At 45.7% G+C, this 11,064-nt stretch overlaps 1 non-coding gene across 1 annotated transcript; it reads left to right on the top strand.

Moving 5' to 3' along the window:
• Window positions 1–10,182: 10,182 nt before the first annotated feature.
• On the top strand, window positions 10,183–10,255 carry Trnat-ggu (transfer RNA threonine (anticodon GGU)). The gene has a single exon. It is a non-coding gene; the product is annotated as a tRNA-Thr (tRNA).
• Window positions 10,256–11,064: the final 809 nt, after the last annotated feature.

Below are 11,064 nucleotides of genomic sequence, written 5' to 3'. Positions count from 1 at the left end.
CGCTTTATGACTAAAATCCGTAGGAACGGCCGTGGTCATATTAACGAGTTTCGACTGTATATCGTCCTTGGTTCGTTTACAGAGTATATTGACACGAAACAGTGTTGTCGTCTGGTACATCTTCCCATGACTGCCACGTGCTGCGACGTATTCAGTTGGGAAGAGTTTCGGGAATTACGCTTGGTTTCGTCACTTAGTTGTGATAGTATTAACAATAAAAAGAAGAAGAAGAAAAAAAAATGCAGACGGTTGAATAGCTTGGCATGAACAGTTCTATCATATGAACGTGGTGTCACTCACAATGTTTCTTCGATTTCATTTGTTCATAAAAGATCCTAAAAAAAAGTTGTAACCGAACTGCATGAACATCAACATACGTGTGAAAACTGCATGTGGAAACCGTTCGCATTCAGCAGAGCGCTAAATGTAACGTTCATGGCTATTTCGGTACACACTTTTAACCCTTACATGCTTTATGACACTGCTTCTACGCCGAAAGACATTTTCTGTTGTCGTCTGCTTTCTACAAAGGCGCTGTGATATCATTTTCTCGCGAAGTTACATGTACAAGTTCAATCGCACACCAAGAGCTCTACGAACGAGCACTCACAAGCTGTCAGTAATTGCATTGACCCCATCTGTCTCAGTAGCCTTAGCTAAGTGCTTCTAGAAATATGCACTTTGTCTCAGCAGAATAATAGATGTCGCAGTTGGCTCTGTCGTCTGCTACGAGGCATACCGTGTTGAAGTGCAGGCCGGGCATCGTGCCTTTCTCTACACTCTTAAAAAAGGGTGTACTTTAACTCCTTTCCTTGCCACATATACAACACCCTTTTGGAGTGTACAATTACGCTCAAAAGGGTGTCTCCTCACTCTCTTAAGGGAGTAGCAGAACACCTTCTCCTTGCCGGGGAGTAATATTACTCTCCAGTAGGGAGAACGGTGTTATGCTACTCCCTTGAGGGAGTGAGGAGACACCCTTTTGAGCGTAATTGTACACTCCAAAAGGGTGTTATATATGTGGCAAAAAAAGGAGTGAAAGTACACCCTTTTTTAAGAGTGTAGGCGCCTTCTGCTTTCGAAATAGGTTTTCTACAGGTGCCTTTCTTGTAGTGGAGTGTAAGTACTAGTATATAAATGGGTTAAATGAAATCAGGTGCATGAGTGTTGCAACATGAGCGCTTGTTCCTACAGCGAAAAGGGTTTAACTCTGGCCCTGGAGAACTATTTATTAGGTCTTTGGAAATTGACACCTATGCAGGCCTCCATGTATTACATCAGACCTGAACGATTCGTGATTCTCCCATTGCATTGTTTTCTTTCTTTTTTTCCTTTTTTTGTGTGTTTTGCAGAACTTAGTTTACTTACCTACCGCAACGAAACTCGGTATATGGCCAGAATGATTGTATGGAGCATATTGTAAAATGGAATATGTCTAGGAGTAATAAAACAGCGTCTTACAGCGTGCATTTTCAAGAATTTGAATATGGCGATTACACGAATATCTATGCGCATATAATACAGGGTCTTACCCTATATAAGTGTACCCGCGCCGGCACGCCGTGCTCGATAATTACTCAATGCAGAGGGCATATTGTGTGGTCTACATATTAAGCTCATAAGGACATTCAATCATGGTAAATCTCCAAGTGATTAAGCAACGCAGCGCGAAGTTATAACGCAAAACGTGCAATTCCCGTAGGCAAAGCAATCAAGGTGGCGGTGTTGCGAAGAGGAGTTGACATGCTGCTCCCCAGGTGGAGACGTGTCGCATATCCTGCCATTCGGATGGAACTGCGGTTTTCAATTCGCTTTCGCGTAACTGTCGTACATATTTTGCTTCTGAAGTGAGCAACGTGAGGAACGAAATTGGCAACGTAGTTAGCAGACGACAACCAAAAAGGGATGTCGTCTGCTTATACTGGAAGGCAGTGGAATAACATTACGCGGCAACGCCTCTGCATGCTAAAGCGACACGTCGCCGTCTTAAGCCCGAATCCCATAACAAGCGACACGCGGCAGATACACGCGAGAAGCGACAAAATCGACGTCACTGCCGCCACACGAGCGTCAAAAAAGCTCAGTCGCGGCTGAATATTTCTGCATCTACTCCCAGTAGCACAGGGGTGGCATCCAGTGTATTGCTCCGTAGACGAAAGCGTGCTGGGCGAACGCAATGCATCCTGGACAGGTCCTGGTCGCACGTCACAGCAAACGTCGAGGCACACGTGACCTTAAAGATGGCGGCGCCCGTGATCGGCGGCCAAACCGTTTGTAAACAATGCGGTTGTTGTTTCTGGACGATGTTTTGGCTGTTTTTAGATTACGGTAATTATTTTTATCCGATAATCTCGCAATAAAACGCGCAGTTTTACATATAAAGCCTCGTATTGTTGACAACTTCCAAAGATGTGATGACGACCACGCGTTAAGACTTACCGAGCCGATGCGATGTACTTAAACTAAGGTGAAATGGACTACCATGTTGCGGAAGAAGCACCGCATAGTTTACGCTGGCAAAATACGGTCATCCGTTGGTGTTACGGTGAAAATATGTCGGTAAGCGGCAAAACGACATGTAAACAAAGTCACATGACCTCAAAATGACGTTTCCTATGACGTGCGACCAGGACAAGATGGCAGTTTTGCCAAAAGCACCCGCTTGAGGGTAGTTACAACAATGGCGGGTTTGTGTCACCCCTGTGCCCAGTAGATATTTGTAGCATGTCGCTGAGTTCGTTGCCTGTTGTTTGACAAAACCAGCTAGATTTGACGGCGTGAAACAAGAACTGAACGCGTGGGCAAGGGAAATGGTGGAGAGGGCAACCAACAAAAGTAGCAGACGAAGAAGTGGGCGGGGCGTTGGGAACTTCAACCGCAGCGCCACTGCGTTACGGCGAATATTACATAGCACCTTCATTACAAGTTCTCCTCGTTTTGACGAATGAAATACTATTTTTGGTATATTTATGGCAATTTACAACTTAGCTCGAATAAAATAAGCAATGCTTCTCCAAAAACATCATTTCTCGGCGACGAAATGTCGCTGCTCAAATGGACCAGGAAGTCGCGCCATGACCAGACGCGACAGCGACAAATTCTGCAGCGCGTCGCGTGTCGCTTGTTATGGGGTCCGCGCTTTAGGAGCTGCGTCACAACTGCGCTTCGCAACGCCGCCATCTTGGCTGTTTTGACTAGGGGAATCGCACATTTTGCGCTATAACTTTGTGTTGCGGGGCTCAACCACTTCGATATTTACCACGATTGAATGTCCTCGTGAGTTTTATACGTAGGCAACACAATGTACCACCTGCATTGAGTAATTGGCCAGCACGGCATGCCAACGCGGGTGGTCTTTTATAGGGTAACACCCTGTAGAAAATGTGCGTCGTCGGAAATGTGCGTCGTCTGATCCACAGGCGTATAGAAAGTGCCGACCGTCGGCTAGCATTTAAATTACTCCCAATTTGTATTGTATCTAAAATTTCAAGAGATATAACGTGTAAAACCACAGCAGTAACGAATTACGCGTCTATATGGTGCACACAACGCTTTAAACCCAATTGAGGGGAAGATGCAGCGCATAGTTGCCAGGGGCGGAAGGGAGGTACCCTCTCGTATCTGATCGCGCTCTGGTTAACGACTTTTTTTTGGGCCATGTAGGCAGCGCCAATGTGACCAGTAAGTGAACTAAGTGTGGTACAGCCTTTTCTTGGGAGCTTTCTGACCCGGTGATGGAGGCCTAACACGTACTGTATGTTATTCATAGGTTATCCGATACATGCGCAGTTTTTTTTGTACACGCGTGCACACTGAAAGGGTAGGCCTCTCTATGCCATTTACATTTTGTTGTTGTATATAGCGGTTCCGGAAGCGCTGCTTTATTCCACTAGCAATTGAACTCATGCGTAACGGCCAAATGCCCATAAACTTACATTAATTTCCGTCTGCATGGTCGAGATGTCAAAAACAGGACCAATCGTAGAAACCGTTGAACATAACTTTTGCCGAGAAAGCGTATCGGTTTCTCTACACATGCTCAATATTAATTCGAGTTACGTAGTAACGAGGTCGTACAGATGCACAGTCTGTAAAGTTTGTTTTGCCACCAAAAGAGTCCTGACGTGGGAAAGCACGCTTTACAGGAGAGTGCTCTGTGCACGCGAACGTAGCGGGTGAATTGCGGGTGAATAGTTTTAGAAATGGAGTGTGCTGGTACACCGAAGTAGCAGCTCCAGTATGCTGAGTATTGACATCACCTGGATGTCGCTTGTGCTGAGTGGCAAATACTTCATTGTGCGTTCATTTGCAGTATTCGTTTCAGTCGAGCTCCGCTTTCGTTGTTGGTACGTACAAAGAAGGGAAAAAATGCTTCCTGACAATCGACAAGGAATTGGTGTCTTTAGAGCACGCATAAACAACGTTTTAAAGGAGCACTGAACGCATCCTTCATAATTGTTTCGTTGTGTGTTTCGGAAGATTGTACAACAAATAACATGCGCTCTTTCCCAAGAAGAATGAAGCGTACCTGATACCTGACCTCTAAGGCGCGAGAGAGGTCATTGATCTGCAGACCTTCTGGAGGAGAGGAGAGCCCGTAGGATGAATGAGGTTATGTTGTCGTCATTCCGTGACGTACAGACAATGCCACAAGAGCATCACGCCGTGTCGGCAGAATAAGACACAACGTCACACTGGTCTCATTACATAACGTCAGGGGTGTTGTCGGGCCTTAAATGTCACGACGCGCGCAGTTCATGACTGGGCTTTTGAGTGCGTTTTTTTTTTCTTTTTCATTGTTACCTATCATCACTTTACCTATCACGTTTTGACACATAAGCTGACATGGCGCATAGTACGAGACGATACTTAACCACCATGCAGTAACCACCGTGCGCGAAAAGGCGATCACGAAGTCTATACAGTTTCTGTCCCCTCAGTCGACGCGCGGCAAGTTCATGATATATATATATATATTTTTTTGTCTTTGTAAGTACACGTACGACGATATTGGCGAAAATTCGCTCCATCGATGCATGCAACAGTAAGGGTTTTGCAAACGCAATTTCAGCCTGGATAACATGTCTCCGTATCACAGCCAATGGAATATTGATCGGCTGAGTTGTGCACGTCGTGTGTTTCTGTATTAGAACAGAAAGGAAAAAAAAAAACGAAGAAGACGACGAAGAAAATGAGGGAGGAACGGCGCTGGTGGGCCACTTTGATGTAAATTGAAGGAGGATCACAGAAGGAATGACACGCCCGTCCTTTGGATAGTGTCACCCAATCTCGCAAAAAACGGCTCGTTCGGGGCTCCGCCGCGTGGGGACGCCAGTATCCGAGGATGGACGGAACCACTATACGTATTGGAGAACGGGTAGAGCGTCTGCCAGATGACCAAGTCGCCGCAGTTCCCCCGTGAAGTATGCCAAGGACGCACACTATAACCCTCTTGTCCCCTATACTCCTTCCTGCTGTCCTCTCTCCATCTGTCTACGTCCGTACACCGCTCATACGCACAGTTGCTTCGTGGCGCTAACAGGGAAAGAAAAAAAATGGCTGCCTGGAAAAGGACATAAATTCTGTATATTTTTGTTTTTTTCTTTCTTGATAACCTTTACTGGGCAGCATCAACGTATTAATAGTATTCTAAGATCGATAAAACCTCAGTGCTGGGTAAGAAAGGGACAAAGGACGGGTACGAGTAAGGACAAATAATGACTCCACTGATCTGCACTAACCGCGCTGTATGACTAGAATAGCTCGCGTAATGCATAGACGTATTTGTATTACGTATTTATATACCCCAGAGTCAGGGTGTTACTTATTAGCATTCTTATTAGTATTAGAATATTGTTTCTGGTAAGTTTTGAGAATTCGTATTATAAAACAACATATATAAGCATTATTGCCTATCCCTGAATCGTATTTGGCACGAATGAAAGGAACGTCAGAAGGGTAATCGTCTCGAAGCTTGCCGTCCTTCGCTATAACGGCATCAGGTGAATCATTTCTATGTCGTAATGTTACGCAAAGCAGTTCTGATGGGGGGGGGGGGGGGGGTGCACCCGCGCCGGACGGTGGGCCCCGAGAGCTAGGTTGGACAATAAAACGAGAATCAAATGAATTTTGAGCTCAGTACTATATATGAGCTTTTTCTTCCTTTTTGTTTACACGGCGTCTAGTTGGTGTGTGTGCGTGTTGTGGGGGGTGGGGGGCACCTCGCGTAGTCGTGCCCCATGCGGAAGGTCGCCATAGGAGGGTTCTGCTGTTACGTCATCGGAAAGTGATGAGTTTCAACAATGGCAAATGCTCGCTAAAATGGTTGAATAAAGGTGAAACCAGCTCCGGTGGCGCAGCGGTAACGCGTGCGCTTGGAGACTGGGAGGTCCGCGGTTCGAATCCGCGGGCCGGCTGTGCCGTCTGGGGTTTTTCCTGGGTTTCCCTCAGATGTGTAATAGGCGTATGCCGGCACAGTTCCCCTGAAGTCGGCCCATGGACGCAGCTATCCTCCCCCCGAGCGGATTCCGCTCGGTCTTCCACTTCACCCTTTCCTCTCCTCCTCTCCACCACCTTTCCCTTCCCGAGAAACATGCCGCCTAATCAGGAAGGCAGACCTCTCGGGTTCCTCCCAACGACACTCCTCCTCCTCCTCCATAAAGGTGAAGTGGTGGTGGCGTTGATGGACCTATTTGCCGTAGTCTGCCACACTCAGGCTGGCAACGTGACTCACGACTATCGCAGGGGGAAGGGGGCTCCTGCGTCTTGGGCCGGCTTCACAGGGACCTGTGCCGACATTTGTCTCAGAGTGTCCGAGGGAAACACCCAGAGAGCACAGCAGCCGGCGTCGGAATTTGATCCAGGGTCAAAGATGAAGTGCTACTGTTCGAAACCGAGTAAGGACCAATAAAAGCTAATGACGTCTGTCTGCCCAAGCAGCAAAATGCACTGAAAGTCGAGTGCAATAGGGGTGGACGGGTAGGTGAAAGGCCTTGAACAGATTCGTGAAACTAAAGGACATTGATAAGACACATACCGTCCACCCCTATTGCACTTGACTTTCAGTACATTGTGCTGCTTGGGTGGGTTGGTCCAGAGCCGCTATATTTAGCGCTACAGTCTGACGAAACCTGGTCTGTCGATAACAGCGGATGTCTGTCGCAATCAATTGGACGAAATTATGAGGGTGCTTGCGGTGAAGCAGTCAAAGATTTTTTAATACAAACAGGCCAATCATCTTCCAAGACAACGCTCGGCCACATGTCGCAAAAAACACGCTGCTCATACTACAGGACCATGACTCGATATCCACTGAAGATGAATCATGAACTTGTGTGAACACGAAGGAACAAAAGACAAAACACAAAATAGCCCAAACGAGCTAACGACTTTTTGCTTAGCACACGACACGAATTATATACGAGTACAAATTGTGGAAGAAAAAGATGAAGGAAAGTCAGAAAAGTGGTGCAGCCGGAAAGACAGGCCGCCACGCAGAAAAAAACAAAAAAAACAGGGCGGGCGAACCACAACTGATTTCTCACTGACGCAGTGCCCAGGCTACTGAATGGCTATAGATTTCTTTAGCAGACGTCTCTTTTTCACTTGTTGTCTGTCGATAACAGAAGTTTCATTTCAAAGAGGTTCACAGTTTTGGCATGACTTTAAGTGAACAGCTATAAGCTCGAATCCAGTTTTTGTTTTTTATACACTGGCCGCCCAACGTCCCGTTTAAACACTGAAGGTTTGTCCTATGTATATATAAAGCCACGCTTTAAAGGAACTAGCTGTATTCTTGACGCACGGAACAAAGTTTAAAGTTTTGTGATTCTTGCCGCAGCCCGAGTGCGAATTGAAAAACGGATTTAACCTCTATACAGGTAATGCATTTCTGATACAAGGTCTGATAACATGCTTATCAAAAATTAACTTTAAATTATGGACACATTATGAAAGAAAGGGCCTACGATGTTACGTTTTGACTCCTGTAAGCGTTTCGGCCAACAAGGAAGCTCGGAAATTAAATTTCTGATAACAAATTTTAAGAATATCTCGCATATTGATCCATCTCAAGGCCTGCTTAGAAAAAGCAACGGAAATATGACAAGACAACAACGTTTCCTCAAGACTATCTGCAATAAATTATCTATACTAAACTTAAAGGTACTGTAAAGCAGTAGACAAGCATGATATGCCGGTGATGTGATTAGAGGCTTTGACGGCTTAGATGACGGATTAGAGGCTACGACCAACACTGCAACACTGAAAATTGGTATTACACACTATTACATCGGAACTTCGTTATTTTAGTAACCATGTTATTAGTTTTCCTGTTTACCTATGCATTCTGAAACGTCTGTTAACAGTGTTTTTTTGCGAAATATCCCAGCGCTGGCCGCTGTTCGATGGAGGCTCTCCCTACTTCTCTGCTGCGCCTGCGCGCTCCTTCTGTTCGCGGCCTCTTTGGAACGAACAAACTCTTTCTGTGAACCTCTGTGAACAAACAAGTCCCGACGCTGTCTGGCTTCTTGAACGTCTGACACGTTTTTTTTTTCAACGGCCCAGCATTTCATTTCATTTCGATTATCCGTTTATCCTCAGACGCGTGTGTGGATTGCAGGAGCGGATTTCACGGTGGATTGAGGTGAATTGTTATGTCGGGCCCAGTGTTATACGCGTGCAATGTGGTTGCCACCGTATGTGGCAGGAGTACGGATTCATTTCGAATACCTAGTACAGTGTTGCCCGTAATCTTTAATTGTAATTTTCTAATTAATTGCACCGTCGATTGGAATGAAACTTGCGCAGTGTTTGTCCTGGTGGCTTGGACTATCGACTAGCCACGCTAAATGACATTTGATCGGTGCTGCTTTACAGTACCTTTAACCACTTTCGAATCATAACTTCTGGAAGAGAGGATTTAAAATGGCCCTCCCGTGTTCCCATAGACCAGGTACGGAATGCAAGGTTACATCCAAAAACTGCAGCGTTCGTATAGTCGGGCGCTCGACAGTGTAGGTCGACTCCAGTGCTGACGAGCGAATTTAGTGCTCAAGTAAGGACATGGACGAGGGCTACAATGATGAAATCGTCTATATAACGACATACAAACGCGGAGCTGTGACAACTTTCTGCCACCCAGTGTATCCATCAGACCTTGCACCAAATGAGCACCATTTTTTTTTCAGGCATTGAACTACTTCTTACTAGAAAAAAAGTATTTTCAACAGTCTGTAGAAAACACCCTTCATCGTTGCTACCGTTAAGAAGGCAAAAACTGTGTCGATAGTTTAGGTGAACACTCTGATGAATTGTAGTTATTTTTTATAGATATAATAAACCAAACTTTTGAATACAAAACGGGCATTTCATATTTAATGACCATAGCATGACCCCATGACCCCTTTAGTTTTTAACTTCTTTGATCCCATTACACCGTGGTCTGGCGTATTAAAGCTTAAGTTGCTTTTGCACTACTAAAGCTCAAGTCAAACCAACCCCCCCCCCAAAAAAAAAAACAATGAGCTACTAATTTAGACTATACAGTACTTTACAAACCTTCGAAGCATTACAGCAACCATCAGCAGCACGTCAGCTAGCGATAACAGCTTATCAAACAGAAAAAGAAAATAATAAGAAAACATCTGGATGAACGTTCTCCAGGTCTTCACATCATCTTAGCGAACTACTTCCCTGTCCCCATGGGAGACTAGATCAAAAATTCATTTTTCTACGACCATCTAACGTCTTGTGCCCGTGTGTAGTTTGCCGGCATCCATCACTGCTGCGAGGAAAGAGCCAGAAAGTCCAGGCGGTTATCGGAGGTCGCCAGGCAACAGTGTGCGCAGCGTCAGCTTCGGCTTCCAACCGCAGACTTCTGAGACGTGCTCGACTGCGTGTTTTTTTCTTTTCTTTCCTTCTTTCTTTCTTTCTTTCCTCGTGTTAGAGGCTTTGAATAAAAGAAGAGATGTTAAAGAGCCTTGACACCTCAATGTTACGTGTCCCAGTTGGGATGGGATTATCCGAAACAATGAGCATTCGTGTGCCGATCGAGAAGGATTAATATTAATGGAGGGGAAATGAATGAGCAAAAATGTAAGAGTGAAAGGAGGGTGAGTGAGAGCGAGTGGCTGGTTTGTCGTCCCTTCAGATGACGCACACCGAAAGTCGCTGGAGAGGCGTGTTAGCTTAGCTCAATTGGTAGAGCCCTGGACCGGTAATCCAGAAGACGTGGGTTCGATCCCTACAGCTGGCTAACCTTTTCAGTGACTTTCATCCTTCATCGTTGATTTCTTAGGCAATTTGAGGCTTTGTTTGTGTCTGTCCCTTCTATGTGTTCCAGCCTCAGAACACCAGTTTCTCTCTTGTTCAAAGAGGAACTCCTTCCGTCTTTTTAGGAGACTGCGTGGTAGTACATGTGGTATATGTGTGCGCATAGAGCGTAGCGTGGTTGCCTAAGTGCAAAAGATTTCACGCTAAAGACGAGCAGGGAAAAGCTCCCTCTATACATTTTTTCATTCTTGGCTGCGGTGGATCGTCTAACAAATAACAGAGAGCGTTAGTACACCGCTGATAACATCGCCGTGAAGCTACCCCCAACGACACCGGATATCCTCTGGATGTACGAATAATGTCCTAATGAATTCGTACGTCCCATGGATGTCCCTCGGATATCCATCGGACGTACGAATCTGTATTGGATATTTGTACATCCAGAGGATATTCGGTGTTGTTGGGGACAGTATCTACAGGAATTTTGCCATGACTGAAAATCTTATCTGTTGATTGGTTACGGTAGACAGGGTAGCTGAGAAGTTGCGGTATCACCGGTCTACTAACTCTCGCCAAACACCGCGGCAGACCTCTGGATAAAACGCTGGAGAAAAGGATCATGCGGTTGGGCCTTAGTTATCCTTTTTTTTATTTTTCTAGCCTCCAGTTAATATGACCAGACGCCCCGATATAGGGGAGGGTGCAGGTCCAGCATTTACGACCGTAGTCCCACTGTCCCACCAGAGTGCTTGCGGGGCAGCGTTTTGTCCAGCCTTTCGCTTCAACGACGAC

This window comes from Ornithodoros turicata, chromosome 2, assembly GCF_037126465.1.
Source record: "Ornithodoros turicata isolate Travis chromosome 2, ASM3712646v1, whole genome shotgun sequence".
In the NCBI taxonomy this organism is placed as follows: domain Eukaryota; kingdom Metazoa; phylum Arthropoda; class Arachnida; order Ixodida; family Argasidae; genus Ornithodoros; species Ornithodoros turicata.
This window is presented reverse-complemented; position numbering and strand designations above follow the sequence as displayed.